Raw genomic sequence first — 18783 nt, forward strand, 5'->3', positions numbered from 1 at the left:
CCATCGAATCTGAATGAGTTCCTTGCCTGGTAGAGTAATCTTGGTTGTAGGTTCTTCCCTTTCATCACTTTAAATATGTCATGCCACTCCCTTCTGGCTTGCAGAGCTTCTGCTGAGAAATCAGCTGTTAACCTTATGGGAGTTCCCTTGTATGTTATTTGTCATTTTTCCCTTGTTGATTTCAATAATTTTTCTTTGTCTTTAATTTTTGCTAGTTTGCTTACTATGTGTCTCGGCATGTTTCTCCTTGGGTTTATCCTGTATGGGACTCTCTGCACTTCGTGGACTTGGGTGGCTATTTTCTTTCCCAAGTTAGGGAAGTTTTCGACTATAATCTCTTCAAATATTTTCTCTGTTCCTTTCTCTCTCTTTTCTCCTTGGACCCCTATAATGTGAATGTTGTTGCTTTTAATGTTGTCCCAGAGGTCTCTTAGGCTGTCTTCATTTCTTTTTATTCTTTTTCTTTATTCTGTTCCACAGCAGTGAATTCCACCATTCTGTCTTCTGGGCCACTTATCCGTTCTTCTGCCTCTGTTATTATGCTATTGATTCCTTCTTTTTTTTCTTTTTTTTTTTGCGGTACATGGGCCTTTCACTGTTGTGGCCTCTCCCATTGCGGAGCACAGGCTCCGGATGCACAGGCTCAGCAGCCATGGCTCACGGGCCCAGCCGCTCCGTGGCATGTGGGATCTTCCCAGACCGGGGCACGAACCCGTGTCCCCTGTATCGGCAGGAGGACTCTCAACCACTGCGCCACCAGGGAAGCCCTTGATTCCTTCTAGTGTAGTTTTCATTTCAGTTATTGTATTGTTCATCTCTGTTTGGTTGTTCTTTAATTCTTCTAGGTCTTTGTTAAACATTTGTTGCATCTTCTCGATCTTTGCGTCCATTCTTTTTCCAGAGTCCTGGATCATCTTCACTATCATTATTCTGAATTCTTTTTCTGGAATTTTGCCTATCTCCACTTCATTTAATAGTTTTTCTGGGGTTTTATCTTGTTCCTTCATCTGGTACATAGCCCTCTGCCTTTTCATTTTGTCTATCTTTCTGTGAATGTGGTTTTTGTTCCACAGGCTACAGTATTGTAGTTCTTGCTTCTGCTGTCTGCCCTCTGGTGGATGAGGCTATCTAAGAGGCTTGTGCAAGGTTCCTGTTGGGAGGGACTGGAGGCGGGTAGAGCTGACTGTTTCTCTGTTGGGCAGGGCTCAGTAAAACTTTAATCCGTTTGAGTGCTGATGGGTTGGGCTGGGTACCCTCCCTGTGGGTTGTTTGGCCTGAGGCAACCCAACACTGGAGCCTACCTGGGCTCTTTGGTGGGGCTAATGGCAGACTATGGGAGGGTTCACGCCAAGGAGTACTTCCCAGAACTTCTGCTTCCAGTGTCCTTGTCCCCACAGTGAGCCACAACCACCCCCCACCTCTGCAGGTGACCCTCCAACACTAGCAGGTAGGTCTGGTTCAGTCTCCTCTGGGGTCACTGCTCCTTCCCCTGGGTCCTGATGCACACACTACTTTGTGTTTGTCCTCCAAGAGTGGAGTCTCTGTTTCCCCCAGACCTGTCGAAGTCCTGCTATCAAATCCCACTAGCCTTCAAAGTCTGATTCTCTAGTAATTCCTCCTCCCATTGCCGGACCCCCAGGTTGGGAAGCCTGACCTGGGGCTCAGAAACTTCACTCCAGTGGGTGGACTTCTGTGGTATAAGTGTTCTCCAGTCTGTGAGTCACCCACCCAGCAATTATGGGATTTGATTTTACTGTGATTGCACCCCTCCTACCATCTCATTGTGGCTTCTCCTTTGTCTTCGGATGTGGGGTATCTTTTTTGGTGCGTTCCAGTGTCTTCCTGTCGATGATTGTCCAGCAGCTGGTTGTGATTCTGGTGTTCTCACAAGAGGGAGTGAGAGCACGTCCTTCTACTCCGCCATCTTGATTCAGGCTCTCCTCCTGTAATTTAAATGTGGCAGCTGTAACTAATTTGGATATCAACTACCTGCTGTGCTGTGCACATATCTATAAAACTTTATTGTACAATCTGGAATATATCTAAAAATATTCAGAAGTAAATTTATCATCATTAACCTGTCATATAGTGACAGTCTCACAGAAATAAAAAATGAAAGCAAACTGAATGAATTGTGAGATAGAAGCCCTGAATTAACCCCTATTTCTGCATCTGACTTAGATGGACTGCTTGGAGGCAGGGCAGCATCATAGGGAGCTGGGAGTAATTTCTCTTGCATCTGTCTTTGTGTTGTCACCCAAAGTGTGGGGTCGTGAAGAAAATGTTTTCAGTCAGGTTAGTAGCTTCCATCTGAATGAGGACAAACATCTAGGATTCTGCTCCTTCCTCAATGGAGGTCATAGTGCAAAGATGAATGAGTCAGATATCCTTTATTCTGTGGATGTACAAGATGTAGCTATATGGTTCCAAGACTGTAATAGTAGAATTTTACAAATGACTTTAATAGAAATCATTGTTCTGTGGGTCAGCAGTGAGTTTTCTATCAGCCAAATCCAATTGCATTTTATTTTTTTACAGTTTTTACCCGTAGTGAAATCATCCATTTTGAAGCCTTCAACACTGTTATCCATTGTTCCTTTTTAAAACAGAATTTTCTCCTCTTGGTTAAAATAAAAAAAACCCCGCTATTTATCAAAAACACTAGAAAATACAACGGACAAAACCAAAAAAGGGAACAGATCCGTAATGTTACCCCTCAGAGAGAGCCACTCTTAACAACATAGTATATAGCCCAACCTTTTCTTTCCAAGCGTATTTATCATTTAAAAATAAGATCATGCTTTAAATACTGTTTTAAAATGATTTGTCTCATTTAACAATATGTTACACAGAATTTTTCATGTTATCAAATATTTGTAAAAGGTATAACTTGAATAGCCACAGATCAGATATGTGCAAAAAATGAAAGTATTTCATAACAGCATGGTGGGGTCTCCTTGATTCTAAGTGTCTTTTTTTTTTTTTTTTTTTTTTTTGTTTAGCAGCAAAAAATATAATGAGTCGTCAAGTTATTCTTGTCTTTTCCAATTTAAAACTCAGACCATTTTTGGTAGTCAAATTCAAGAACTATAATCTCAGGTACCGTTCAAAGCTTGTCCTCCAAATTTCTTCCCTTTCTCAAGAGTTTTTCCCTCCCTTGTCCTTTCTCTAATTCACAGACTTGTGTTCCCCTGAGGTGTCAGGGAAGGAAGGGTGGGGAATTTCTGAAAGTTAAGTATGGAATCGGTGGTGGGTAGGACATGCATCTCATTCCCAGGTTCCCTCTCTGCTATTTCTTGTCGCTTGTGTCTTTGCCTCATTTGATCTCTGGCACTGGGGATGCTTGCTGCAATCACAGCCCAGGGCTAGTAAGGTAGGGGACGCCTTCACTGATCTCCATATAGAATGATTCTTGTCCTTTTCTTGTCTCTGTGCAGCTGCTGCTGATTCTTGGCATTGATGGACCTGCTGGGATCTTAGGACATATGACAGCATCTAAGAGTGCCTGCCTGGGTCCCTTTGAGGCTTTAGAAGCATCATGGCTCTTACTTTCCCTTCTCCAACCTCAGATTTGTCCCCATCCCTTCAAGACTTATGCTGTTTGGGATCCCTTTTCTCCTAGGCAGCCTTTTGGGGTGGAAGCTGGCAGGTTGGCTGATGCTTACAACCAACTTCAGTAGCTTGCTCTGAAAAAATCCACACCTTTGCATCTTGTTGTGCCTCTCGGCCATCTCTTGGGATCAGTTTCTAAGTTCTCCACCATCATGGGGAAGATACCAGGGGTGGGGCCAGGATGAAGGAAGAAGGACTTGTGCTCACCATATAGTTTCCAAAAGTAGATTCTCTACTATTCTTCACTTCCCTCTGCCATTTTATCTCCTATCTTGAAAAAAAGACTAATAAACCAGTTCTGTCTCTTTGTGGTACCAGAGCAATGGGCAAAGTTGGACACAGAGGCAGGAATTCCTCTGAATTTAGCCTTCTCAGTGGTACACAGTGGAGATGGATCAGAAGAAATCAAAAGAGAATATATGTTTCAGTTTATAGTGAAAAAGAAATACTTTTGTGATTTGTTCGGCATAATTTTAATTGTTGCAAATTGTTGCAAGGTGTTCTATTCTATGTGCCATCATTTATTTTACAGATTCTTCTTTTTCACTTACTTTGTCACTCGTCCCACTTTTTATTATAAACAAAAAAAAAATTAACTGTTTTTAAAGTGCTAGAAATCATACTTCTCTCTCTAATTTTCAAGTTATCATCTCTTTAGTTGTTCAAAAACGCTATACTTTAAAAAAGTTTTTCCTTGTTTCTTTCCTCTTCTGCTCACAAAACTAGTTCTTGGTCTCCCTCTAATGTTCTTTCTTTCTTGCCTCTTGGAAATACCATCTAGACTTACGCTTCAACTCTTACCTGGATTCATATGACTCCTGAATTTTTGTCTCTAGTCTTGGGTACTCTCGCTAAGAACCAGTCCCACACTGAAATTACTTGCTGAAAATCTTCACTCAAGGGTCTTTCTGGGACCTTTAACTCAAGATATTAAGACCGAACTCATTGTCTTTAGTACTGCTATTTGATAATGGCATTATACAAGCAATAGAGCATGGGGAAGTGATTGGTATGTAACTAGACCTACCCATTAAGGACAAGGGCTGTGTAACCCAGAACATTTTGACATTGTTTTGCTCTCACTCTTTTGGCCCAGTACACTTTTCTGTTCTCCATTTCATCAATGCCAAATAGTTAGTACACAGTAAACTAAATGATTAAAAGGATAAAGATCAGATTAGCAACTGAATAGGCCAATATTGGAAAATGGAGCAACCTTGGAGTTATCTGAGAGAATTATAATAATTAACAAGTCACACCATTGACTCCTTAGCATCTAAACTAATGCCTGGTACATCAGAGGTAATCAATAGATATTTTGACTTAATTAATAAATGAATGTATTGATACAATACTTAAAACTTGACAATAGCTGAAAATGAACACTTGTTTTTGACAGATAAATGATTATCCTAGTTCATTCAGGCTGCATCAACAAGAATGCCATACACTGGGCGGCTTATAAATAATAAGAGCTTATTTCTCACAATTCTGGAGACTGGGAAGTCTAAGATCAAGGTGCCAGCATGCTCAGATTCTGGTGAAGCCTCTCTTCCTGGTTGCTTCATAACCAGTGCCTTCTTGCTGTGTCTTCACGTGGTTTAAGGGGCAATGGAACTCTCTGGGGTCTCTTTTATAAGGACAGTAATCACCTCCCAAAGACCCTACCTCCTAAAACCATCATATTGGGGGTTAGGATTTCCACATATGAATTTTGAGAGAGCACAAACATTCAGACCGTAGTATTCTACCTCTGGCTTCCCAAAATTCACGTCTTTCTCACATGCAAAATACATGTATTCCATCCCAATAGACCCCAAGTCTTAACCAGTTCCAGCATCAACTCAAAAGCCTGAAGTCGAAAGTCTCCTCTAAATCAGAAATGAGTGAGACTCAAGGCTGATTCACTCTGAGGCAAAATTCCTCTCCAGCTGTGACCCTGTGAAATCAAACAAGTCATGTGCTTCCAAAATACAATGGTGGGACAGATGTAGAGTAAACAGTCCCATTCCGAAAGAGAGAAATAGGAAAGGAAAAGGTGACAGGTCCCAAACAAGTCCAAAACCCAACAGTGCAAACAACATTAAATCTTAAGGCTTGAGAATAATTTCTGCCACCAGGCCCACTGGGGCAGTGATCCCACCTTCTGGACACACTGGGGTATCCCTAGCCCCATGGATTTGCTAAGTGAGGCCCATGTGGCAGCTCTCACAGATTGAAGTTTCAATGTGCATTTCTCCCGGGATGGAGCCAATGTCTCTACTGCTCTGGGGTTGCGGGAAGTGGTGCCTGCCTCCATGGCTTTATTTATTGGGCATTGCTCTAGCAGGGGCTTTCTGCAGTGGCATCACCCTCACCACCAAGGCCCTCTGCCTGCATCATGTGCCTGCAGCTCTGGGTAACTCTATCCTTTGAAATCTGGGCAGAGGTAGCCATCTATACTCCCATGGCTCTGCTGGGCAGGGGTAGGGTCCCTATGGCTTTGTGTGCAGTTGGTCTGGCTTGTTGAAACCCAGGCAATGGCCTCCTTCTTTTGAAACTGAGGAGGTAGGCTTGATGATCTCTGAGTCCTTTTTGGGGTCCTTCTTTTTCTGTGTTGAGGAATATTTCCTGTTTGCTGCTGAATGGCTCTATGGTTCCATCCTGTAAAATCAAAGAAGTCTAACAACCTTGCTTCTTTCCTTTCTATCTCTTTCCCCTTCAGTTCATATTGGCAGTTTTCCTGCTGGGGTAGCTGATTAAACCAATGGTTTACACCCATACTAATCTCCTTATCAACGTTTGCATGGACATACCCTTAGTATTCTCTTCCTAACATGTTTCTCATATTTTGAGATATGGATAGGCTGAGAATTTTCTGAATTTTTAAGCTCTGCTTCTTTTGGGGTTAACAGTTGTCTTAAGTCCTTTCTTTCTTCTTGCATTTTACTATAAGGGTTCAAGAGATGTCAAGCTGCACCTTTAACACTTTGCTTAGAAATAGCTTCAACCAAATATTCAATTTCATTAATCATAAGTTCTACCTGCCACAAAACAACAGGGCACAAACATAATTCAGCTAAATTATTTGCCAGTCTATAACAAGGATTGCCTTTCCTCCAGTTCCTCATTTCTGAGGCCTCATCAAGATGGCCTTTTACAGTCTGTATTTCTACCAACATTCTGTTCATGACACTTAAGTATTCTCTAAGAGAATGAGGTTTTCTCTATAGCTCTTCTCTTCTTCTGAGCCCTCACCAGATTCACTTTAATGGTCAGTTCATGGCGATGTATATAGATTTTTTCCAGCACGTACTTCAAAACACTTCCAGACTCTACCCATTACCCAGTTCCAAAGATGCTTCCACATTTTTAGGTATTTCTAAGGGCAGCACGTGGTACCAACTTTCTATGTTAGTCCAATTTTGTTGCTATAAACAGAAATACCATAAACTAGGTGGATTATAAATAATAGAAAGTTATTTCTCACAGTTCTGGAGGCTGGGAAGTCAGAGATCAAGGTACCAGCATGGTTGGGTTTGGTGAATGTTCTTCAAGACCATGGAAGAGAGTGTCTGAAATTGAGTGTAGGGCCATATCAAAGAAGTGAGAGGCTAAGGCATTGGGAGGCTCATTTACCTGGATATTAAAATCACAAGAATTATAGGTATAATGTAGTTGAGTATGACAGGAGGAAAATTTTTCAAGGAAGGAGGGGAGTGACTGCAACCTGTTGAGATTCAGATATATTCTGATTATGGAACCCAGAGCTGGGCATTTCTAAAGTGAAGGAGGGGCTTCCCTGGTGACGCAGTGGTTGAGAGTCCGCCTGCCGATGCAGGGAACACGGGTTCGTGCCCCGGTCCGGGAAGATCCCACATGCCGCGGAGCGGCTATGCCCGTGAGCCATGGCCGCTGAGCCTGCGGATCCGGAGCCTGTGCTCCGCAATGGGAGAGGCCACAACAGTAAGAGGCCCGCGTACCGCAAAAACAAAAACAAAAACAAAAACAAAAACAAATAAAGTGAAGGAGGATGAATGGTTTGAAAGCAGACTGAGAATCATGAAACACATCTACTTCATCTCCAGGTCTGTGAAGGAGAATAAACAGTCACCACTTGGAAGAGTTGCAGGGCAAGTAGTATCCTCAAGGGACAGCCACATTTCCTTTAGATAGAGAAAGTGAGGGGAATTTTGAGAGAAAAGAATATAGGGGATTTGACAATGACTAACTGTGAATCCAGAGGACACAATGGAAGGATTCAGGACTTGGGTTGATGGGGCCAGAAAAAGGACTGTGATGGCCATGGAGGGATTAGCATGCAGAGATACATAAAGTGGGTGAAGGACACCAAAAGATCAGTACTGAAGATCTCAGGATGAAGCAAGGCAATTTGTGTCACTGTGGTGAAGAATGGGGAGGCTGGAGGAACTGTCAAGCTCTGAGACTTTTTCTCAGTCCTTACTAATGGAACTGTGATGGTAGGTGAGGTGCATAACTGCTATGATCTGATGGATCTCAGAGGCTTTCTTGTGAGTTCTGCTGAAAGAGGTGACAGGTTTAGAGTTCAGAAAAGAGAACTCTGCTGAATTGTTTTTTTATTGAAGTACAGTTGATTTACAACATTTCAGGTGTACAGCAAAGTGATTCAGTTATATATATATATATATGTACTTTTTTAGGTTCTTTTCCATTGTAGGTTATTACAAGATATTGAATATAGTTCCCATGTGCTATACAGTAGGTCCTTGTTGTTTATTTTATATATAGTAGTGTGTATCTGTTAAGCCCAAATTCCCAATTTATCCCTCGCACCCCCATTTCCCCTTTGATAACCATAAGTTTGTTTTCTATGTCTGAGTCTATTTCTGTTTTGCAAATGAGTTAATTTGTGTCAATTTTTTAGATTCCACATATAAGTGACATCATATGTTATTTGTCTTTCTCTGACTTACTTCACTTAGTATGATAATTTCTAGGTCCATCCGTGCTGCTGCAATTGACGTTATTTCATTCTTTCTTATGGCTGAGTACTATTCCACTGTACATATATACCACATCTTCTTTATCCATTTGTATGTTGATGGACGTTTAGGTTGCTCCCATGTCCTGGCTATTGTAAATAGTGCTGCAGTGAACACTGGGGTGCATGCATCTTTGTGAATGATGGTTTTCTCCGGATATATGCCCAAGAGTGGATTGCTGGATCGTATGGCACCTCTACTTTTAGTTTTTTAAGGGACCTCCGTACTGTTCTCCATAGAGGCTGCACCAGTTTACATTCCCACCAACACAGTGTAGGAGGGTTCCTTTATCTCCATACCTTCTCCTGCATTTATTATTTGTAGACTTCGCTGAACGGCCGTTCTGACCCATGTGAGGTGGTACCTCATTGTAGTTTGTTTTTTTTTTTTTTTTTTTTGGCGGTACGTGGGCCTCTCACTCTTGTGGCCTCTCCCGTTGCGGAGCACAGGCTCCGGACATGCAGGCTCAAGGGCCATGGCTCACGGGCCCAGCTGCTCCGCGGCATGTGGGATCTTCCTGGACCGGGGCACGAACCCGTGTCCCCTGCATCGGCAGGCGGACTCTCAACCACTGTGCCACCAGGGAAGCCCCTCATTGTAGTTTTGATTTGCATTTCTCTAATAATTAGCAATGTTGAGCATATTTTCATGTGCCTTTTGGCCATCTTTATGTCTTCTTTGGAGAAATGTCTATTTAGGTCTTCTGTCCATTTTTTGATTGGGTTGTTTGTTTTTTTGATATTGAGCTGTGTAAGTTGTTTGTATATTTTGTCAATTAAGCCTTTGTCAGTCATATTGTTTGCAGATATTTTCTTCCATTGAATAGATTGTCTTTTCATTTTGTTTATGATTTCCTTTTGCTGTGCAAAAGCTTTTAAGCTTAATTAGGTCCCATTTGTTTAGTTTTGCTTTTGTTTCCATTGCTCTAGGAGACAGATCCAAAGATTATTGCTGCTATTTATGTCAAAGAGTGTTCTGCCTATGTTTTCCTCTAGGAGTTTTATAGTATCCGGTTTTACATTTAGGTCTTTAATCCATTTTGAGTTTACTTTTGTATATGGTGTTAGAGAATGTTCTAATTTCATTCTTTTACATGTAGCTGTCCAGTTTTCCCAGCACCACTTATGGAAGAGACTGTCTTTTCTCCACTGTATATTCTTGCCTCCTTGACTGTAGGTGCATGCGTTTATTTCTGGGCTCTCTATCCTGTTCCGTTGATCTAAATGTCTGTTGTTGCGCCAGTACCATACTCTTTTGATCACTGCAGCTTTGTAGTATAGTGTGAAGTCAGGGAGTGTGATTCTTCCAGCTCCATTCTTCTTTCTCAAGATTGTTTTGGCTATTTGTAGTCTTTTGTAAAAAAAATTTTTGTTCTAGTTCTGCTAAAAATGCCATTGGAAATTTGATAAGGATTGCATTGACTCTGTAGATTGCCTTGGGTAGTTTGGTCATTTTAACAATATTGATTATTCTGATTCAAGAACATGATATATCTTTCCATCTGTTTGTATCATCTTAAATTTTTTTCATTGGTGTTTCATAGTTTTAAGAATACAGGCCTTTTGCCTCCTTAGGTAGGTTTTTTCCTAGGTATTTTATTCTTTTTGATGCAATGGTCAATGGGATTGTTTCCTTAATTTCTCTTTCTGATATTTTATTGTTAGTGTATAGAAATGCAACAGATTTCTGTGTATTAATTTTGTATACTGCAAATTTATTGATGAGCGCTAGTAATTTTCTGGTAGTGTCTTTAGGATTTTCTATGCATAGTATCATGTCACCTGTGAATGGTGACAGTTTTACTTCTTCCTTTCCAATTTGGATTCCTGTTATTTCTTTTTCTTCTCTGATTGCTGTGACTAGGACTTCCAAAACTATGATGAATAAAAGTGGTGAGAGTGGATATTCTTCTTGTCTTTTTCCTGATCTTAAGAGGGAATGTTTTCAGCTTTTCACCATAGAGTATGGTGTTTGCTGTGCATTTGTCATATATGGCCTGTATGATTCTGCTGAATTTTATGAAAACCCCCCATGATCAGGCAAAACTCATGATTTTATAAAACATTTTTATTATTTTACAATATCATACTGATGATAAAAGTGATTTTTGTCTCCTCAAGTACCTTTCCAATGGGCTATAGGAGGAGTAATATTACTGCTTGAATTCAACACTTTAAGAAAGCTGTTAAAATTTCACTGGTTTCAATAAAGAAATGAAATATAGTATCTATTATGAGTTTGAGGATGATGGTAATTTACATTGAAAATTATGCAGGAACAAAGTTTATGGTTCCTGTGTCTTTATGGATATTTTATCGCCATAGGTTGGCACAGTGTTTAAGGAAATATTATTATATTCATTTTATAGATGAAGAGTCTGTGGTTCAGAGAAGTTAAATAAGTTAAAGCCAATATTTGAACCTAATTTTGTTTTGGTCCAGGCCCTTACAGTTGGGCATTTGCTCATGCTTGTACAGTGTTTTCATATAAATTACCTTATTTGCACAGATAAAAGTTTAGTTTAGTTTTATTGATTCTCCTCCAAGCTCCCTAGAATATCAGAGTTCATTTCAGCCAACAGAACTTGCTCTAGATTTACATTAGAGTTGCATCTTACTGATCCTCAAAATCCACGTCCTTGTTGTTTTCCTGCAAATGAATAGGTTAAAGGAACATAAACTCCTGCCCACTAGAAATCTTGTGTTTTTTCTAGGAAAACAAACTGCCATGAAAACCTGATAAAAATGAATTCTTGTTAAAATCAAGAAAACAGTAAGTAAACCTCTTTTGATTTTAGCATTTTTCTTGTCCCCCCCTTGATTTTTTAACAGAACATTTTCATATTTGATATATGCAAAAGAATACATGCAATATATGTATAAACTATGTAAGCAAATTAACAAAAGAAAACTAGCCTACTCCCCCAAGCTTGAGCTGGATACTGTTGAAGCTCTCTGAGGCCTCCTCCCAAGCACTTCCTCCTGCCTTCCATACAGAGGAAAACATTACTCTGTGTTGGTGTTTATGATATCCTTGCTTTAAAGATGATGTATCCCTAGAAATTATATTGATTATTTTTTCATGTCTTTGAACTTTACAAAAATGGTATGATACAGTATATGGTTTTATGCATCTTGTTACTACATTATCTTGTTTACACTTGTCTATGTTTCTTCCTTTTGACAGTTTGTTTCAAACTATAATATATAGTATAGTATATAGTATACGTAAGCATATATATATTAACGTAATATTGAATAAAGCAGTAACAGTGAATAATTTGCCTCATACTTTACTTACTTTATGATGTATTTTATTTCATTTTATTTTTTCTCAAGCTTAGAAGTATCATTAACAAAATTGTGTATATTGAAGTGTGCAATGTGATGATCTGATATACATACACATTGTGAAATGATAATCCTCGTATTTACTTTAAAAAGAAATCTTTCTAATGTTTCTCCCTTTAGACTGATTTTTCTTTTTTTAGACTGATTTTTGCTCAAGTCCATGTTAATTCAATCAGGTTCATTTTTACTCCAAGTTTCTAACAGTATATTTTCAAAAAATTATGAACAGGTTTGAATTTTAGCAGATCATTTTCTATATCTGTTGAAATGACAATATTGTTTTATCTTTTAATAAATAAATGTGGTATTTTACATTCATGGCTTTCATAATGTTAAACTTTCTTCCCATTCCTAGAAAAGGACTAATTTGGTCTTGATGTACTGTTTTTTAAATGCCATGGTATTTCACTTTCCCAGTATTCTGTTTAGTGACTTTTTTCATCTGTATTCATTTGTGAGATTGGACTAAAATTTTTCTCTTTCTATCTTTGTCTAGTTTTGGTATTAGGCTTATACTAGCCTTACAAATTAGTTTTCTAAGCGTTACCTCTTTTTCTGTTTTCTGGAACAATTCATAAAATTTTAGAATAATTTTTTCCTTGAAAATTCAATAAAATTCATTAAACTGTCTGGGCTTGACAGTTTATTTGTATGAAAAAATTTAACTTCTGATTCAATTTCTTTATAATTATGGAATGGTTAAGAATTTTTATTTATTCTTGAGTCATTTTTTGGTAAGTTATATTTTCTTGGAATTTAGTCATTTTGTGTAAGTTTCCAAATTTATTGGCCTAAATTTTTTATTGTGTTCTTGGTTGTCTTTTTCATTTTATATGTCTGTGGTAAATCCTCCTCTTCATTTTTTTTTTTTTTTGATAAATTTATTTATTTTATTTTTGGCTGCGTGTGTCTTTGCTGCTAAGTGTGAGCTTTTCTCTGGTTGTGGCGAGTGGGGACTACTCTTCATTGCAGTGCGTGGGCTTCCTATTGACGTGGCTTCTCTTGTTGTGGAGCACGTGCTTCAGTAGTTGTGGTGTGTGGGCTCAGTATTTGTGATGCATGGGCTTAGTTGCTCCACAGCATGTGGGATCTTCCCTGACCAGGGCTCGAACCTGTGTCCCCTGCATTGGCAGGCCAATTCTTAACCACTGTGCCACCAAGGAAGTCCCTCCTTTTCATTTCTAATGTTGTTTATTTGTGTCTCTGTTTTTTTCAATCATGTCACTTAAATTTGTCTATTTTAATTGTCTTTTCAAATGATTAACTTTCTATGTTGAAATAAACTTAACTTTCAAAAAAGTGGCAACAATGGCACAGAGAACATTTGCCTTATCATTTATTACTGCCCCTTCCTACCACACATGTGTACATACATACAGTTTATTTTTTCTGAACCATTTGAAGAAAGGCTGCATGTTTCATGCCTATATAATTCTTAATACATTCGTGTAACTTTCCTAGGAACAAAAGTATTCTCTTTCATGACCACAGTATAATTATCCAGTTTAGGAGACTGGGTATAATACTTTGATTTAATCCATAGTCTACATTCCATCTGTAGAACTTTTAAATTTGGCTATTATATTTTTTGTATAATTTATACAAAATTTGTTCTTTTTGAAAACCGTTTGGTCATTGTTGATTTTTCATTTTTAAAAACGGCTTTATTGAGGTATGATTTACATACTGTAAAGTTCACCCAGTATGAATGTTCAGTTTGATAATTTTTAGGAAATGTATCCTGTTGTACAGTAATCACCAAAATCCAGTTTTGGAACATATTCATCCACTCAAAAAGTTCCTTCATGCCCATCTGGAACCAGTCCTCACTCTGACTCCTAGCTCCAGGAAACCACTGTCCTACTTTGTCTCTATAATTTTGCCCTTCCTAGAAATTTCTTAAAAGTGAAATCATGCAATGTATAGTTTTTTGTATCTGGCTTCTTTAGTGTAGCATGATGTTTTTGAAGTTCACCTATCTTGTTGTGTACATCAATAGCTGCTTTTTATTGCTGAATAATAGTCCATTGTTGGGATATGCCATATTTTAAAAAATCCATTCATCATTTGATGGACAGTTGGGTTGTTCCCAGTTTTTTATATTATTAATAAGGCTTTTGTGAATAGTCACGTATAAGCCTTTGTGTGGGTATATGTTTTCCTTTCTCTTCAGTAGATAGCTAGGTGTGGAATTCTTGGGTTATATAGCAAGTTTACATTTAACTTTTTATGATACTGCCAAACAATATCCCAAAGTGGTTGTATTATTTTACCTTCTCATTGTCAGTATATAAAGGTTTCAGTTGTTCTGCATCCTTGCAACATTTGGTATTGTCAGTCTTTTCTTTTTAGCTATTCTAGTGGATATGCAGTGTTATCTCATTGTGGTTTAAATTTGCATTTCCTTAATGACTAATTATACTGAGCATCTTTTCATGTTCTTATTCATTATTCACATATTTTCTTTTGTGAATTGTCTATTTAATTACTTTTTCCCAATCTTAAAAATTGGGTTGTTTGCCTTTTTATTACTGTGTAATAAGAATTTTTTTATCTTCCAGGTATAAGTTTTTTTTAATCAGATATATGATTTGCCCATATTTTCTCATAATATGTGGGCTTTTTTTCTTTTTCTTAATAGTTCCTTTTGAAGAGCAAAAAATTCTAATCTTGATAAAGCCTAAGTTATCAACATTTTCTTATATAGATAATTATTTTAATATAATATCTAAGAAATCTTTTTCTAACCCAAGGAAAAAAATTCCTCTAGAAACTTAAAGAAGTTTTATAATTTTAGCTCTTTCATGTAGGTGTTTAATCTGTTTTTAGTTAATATTTGTATATTAAATTCTTTTTTTATATGCATATTAAAATATTTCAGCACCATTTGTTGAATAGTTTATTCTTTTTATCACTTGGTACCTTTACTGAAAATCAGTGGATCATAAATGTGAGGTTTATTTTTGGACTGTCTTTTCTATTCCATTGATCTGTATTGTTATACTTATTTTGATTACTTATGCACTTTCATTCCACCTTTTATATCTTTCAATAGTTTATATTCGTTATCAGCTATTCCGATATCTGAAGTCCTTTTTTGCCCAGGAAAATTTTTTGTTGTTTCTGCTGATTCTAAATCATAGTACTTGTTACCTTGTGGGTTTAGTGGCATGTGTGAACTCATATTTGGCTGAACTTCATCTGCATGAATTTTGAGGGCCTTAGCTGGGAATTCCTTCATTCACAGAAGATATGTATTTGCTTCTAGCAGAGCCAGAGGTGTGATATCAACCTAAGACAGGTGCCTGGACTAGGGTGAGGCAAGTGAGGTTGTCTAGGGTGCAAAATTTAAGGAGGCACTCACTCTCAGAGTCCTGCAAGAGTGCCTCCTTAAATTTGCACCCTAAGTGCCTCTCTTGCCTCACTCTAGTCCTGGCCCTGTCAGAGACAGCTTTAATCCACTTCAAAGTTCTTCATTTACTGTGGGCGTCAGGTTATCTTGCTTCTCCTAACAATGGCCCCAAGCCCAGCTTCCTGAGACATCCTTAATCCCCTTCCAGGTTCTTGACTCAATGCAGGAGTTTCAGGGTTAGCTCCCCTCTCAAGCAAGGGGCCCCAAACCTCAGTTTCCTGATGTCAGTGACACATAAGAATTTATATTCTTGGGTAACTTGGCTTTCAGATTGCTTATAGCTCACCATTTCTGTTCAGCTCAATGTTTTTTTTCTGTTGTTAGATTTTATTTTTTATCATAAACCATCAATGCATTGAAAAATGTGTTATTTACCCAAGATTTAATTTTATTATAGTTACCAAAGTCATCAAAATATGTAGCCTATGGTATGTTCGAAAGTGATAACTAATTTCTTTAAAGACCATAATTTTTGTGTTTCCTTTAACTAGAAAAATATGCCTTAACATTTTTAAAAGCAGATTTTTTTTAGAATGATTAGTAGATGAAAAATGTAGACAATTTGTAGGTTGAGTAATAAATATGTGCCAAATGATTCGCTTGACCTTAAATAATAGAATAATTTTTATTTTGACTCATTCATCAGTCCTCAAAATAGTACTGTTAGATACTTGGTGATTTTCTCTCTTATGTGATTAAGCCCCTGCTAAGCAGGTGAGCCTGATCGTGCTCAGAGAATGCTGATTTGCTTTATTAAGGTACTTTGCTCACAAGCATGGTTTCTGGATGTGGTATATGATCTGAAGCCCAAGAAAAATGAACTATGAAGCCTCGCAAGGTAGAACAGAGTAACAATTTCACACTAAACTTATGGTGAATAAATACTCTAATTATTAAACCGTCTACTTCAGGGATAATAGGAATGAGAAACAGTTGATTTAATTAAGAAAGTAAAGTATGTTTTTTTGGAAAATCTAAACTTTCGTTAGAGAATAACAGGGAGAAGAAACTTGAAATGATCTTTTATCATTTAGGGAGCAAAGGAGGAAACAAATTGCCCTGAGTTTCAGATTCGTCTAATAATAATGCAGGCTCTCTCTCGGCCCCTGTGTTCTTCCCTATATAAAGAGGCATTGGACCAGAAGGTCTCTAAGGTACCAAGCTTGGGATACTATGTACGACCTGTTCCACGGGCATCATGAATCGGTATTCACAGCCAGAGACAGATAGACCTGGCTAGAATCAACGTTCAACCACTACGGGTTAGGTGAACTTGGATTAGTGGCCAGGCTTAGCTTCACGATGAGAAAATGTAGATAATAACAATCTTACCCTCATTAGGTTGTTTGGAGGATTAAGTGAAATATTAGATGAATAATGCTTAGCAGAGTGGTTGATACAGAGTAAATGCCAAATGCATATAGGCAGTATTATTGTTGTTTTCTGCTTGGTTTGGGGAATTTATGCCAAGTCACTTATAGGCCTGGATCTTCATGCCCCCTTTGATGTAGTGTTATGTATCTTATAATTGAGAGAAATAAGATACTTTATAAAAATTCTTTTGGAGGAGCTGAAATTTGAATATTTTGTTAGTGATGTTACATTGCAACTACCATGTTGAGGAGTAATTTCCTTAGTTTAATTATCTGCCATTAGAACTAAGCCGACCAAATTATCACAGTTCAGAAGGAAGACAGACATTTTGGTCAGCATTGGTTCCTTATGTAGACACAACTAGATGTTGGTTTTAAATGACTGAGATAACCAAATCTATTCTAATCATGTTCTTCATCTTGTTATTTAAATGAAAAATTAACGTGTTGGGTTGGCCCAAAAAGTTCCTTTGGTTTTTAAGTAAAAATAAAAGACACATTTTTCATTTTCACCAAGAAATTTATTGAGCAACGTATTCACCCTTTTGTTCCAGTACTTTCTGCCATTTTTCTGGCAACTTCATAATTCCATCTTCCCAAAACTTTTTATCTTTTTGAGCAAAGAATTGTTCCAGGTGCCTTTTACAGTCTTCCAGGGAATTGAAATTTTTTCTATTAGGAGAATTTTGCAAAGACCGAAATAAATGGAAATCTGAAGGTGCAATGTCTGGTGAATACGGCGGATGAATCAGAACTCCCTAGCCAAGCTGTAACAGTCTTTGCCTGGTCATCAAAGAAACATGCAGTCTTGTGTTATCCTGATGGAAGATTATGCATTTTCTGTTGACTACTTCCGGATGCTTTTCATTGAGTGCTGCTTTCAGTTGGTCTAATTGGGAGCAGTACTTATTGGAATTAATCATTTAGTTTTCTGGAAGGAGCTCATAATAGAGGACTCCCTTCCAATCCCACCATATACACATCACCTTCTTTGGATGAAGACCGGCCTTTGGTGTTGTTGTTGGTAGTTCGTTTTGCTTGCCCCATGATCTCTTCTGTTCCACATTATTATATAGTATCCACTTTTCACTGCCAGTCACAATTTGTTTTAAAAATGGAAAGTTTTCATTACGTTTAAGTGGAGAACTGCATGCGGAAATACAGTCAAGAAGGTTTTTTTCACTTATGTGGAACCCAAACATCAAAGCGATGAGCATAACCAAGCTGGTGCAAATGATTTTCAACACTTGATTTGGTTATTTTGAATATGTCATGTTTCTCCCGAGTGCTATAACATTGATTGTTCTCAATTAATGTCTCAATTTGATCACTATCAACTTCAACTGGTTGACCCGACCATGGAGCGACGTCCAGTGAGAAACCTCCAGCATGAAACTTTGCAATTCACTTTTGACACATTTGATCAGTCATAGCACCTTCTAAATACACTGCACAAATCGTTTTTGTTTTGTTTTTTTTTTTTGCATTTCACTTGCGTTTTTACCTTTCTTGAAATAATAAAGCATAGTATGCTGAAAATGTTGCTTGTCTTCCATCTTCAATATTAAAATGGCTACTACACAAAAATTCACCAGTTTTGATAAGATTTTTAAAATGCATACAGATATGACAGCTGTCACAATACAACCTTAATTGTTTTGGGTTTGTTATTGTAGGTCTTTTCCTTCTCTTGTGTTTCTTGCCTAGAGAAGTTCCTTTAGCATTTGTTGTAAAGCTGGTTTGGTGGCGCTGAACTCTCTCAGCTTTTCCTTGTCTGTAAAGGTTTTAATTTCTCCATCAAATCTGAATGAGAGGAAAAAGAAAAAAAAATCTGAATGAGATCCTTGCTGGGCAGAGTAATCTTGGTTGTAGGTTTTTCTCCTTCATCACTTTAAATATGTCCTGCCACTCCTTTCTGGCTTGCAGAGTTTCTGCTGAAAGATCAGCTGTTAACCTTATGGGGATTCCCTTGTGTGTTATTTTTCCCTTGTTGCTTTTAATATGTTTTCTTTGCATTTAATTTTTGATAGTTT

The sequence above is a fragment of the Delphinus delphis genome, chromosome 5 (genome assembly GCF_949987515.2).
Source record: "Delphinus delphis chromosome 5, mDelDel1.2, whole genome shotgun sequence".
NCBI lineage: Eukaryota > Metazoa > Chordata > Mammalia > Artiodactyla > Delphinidae > Delphinus > Delphinus delphis.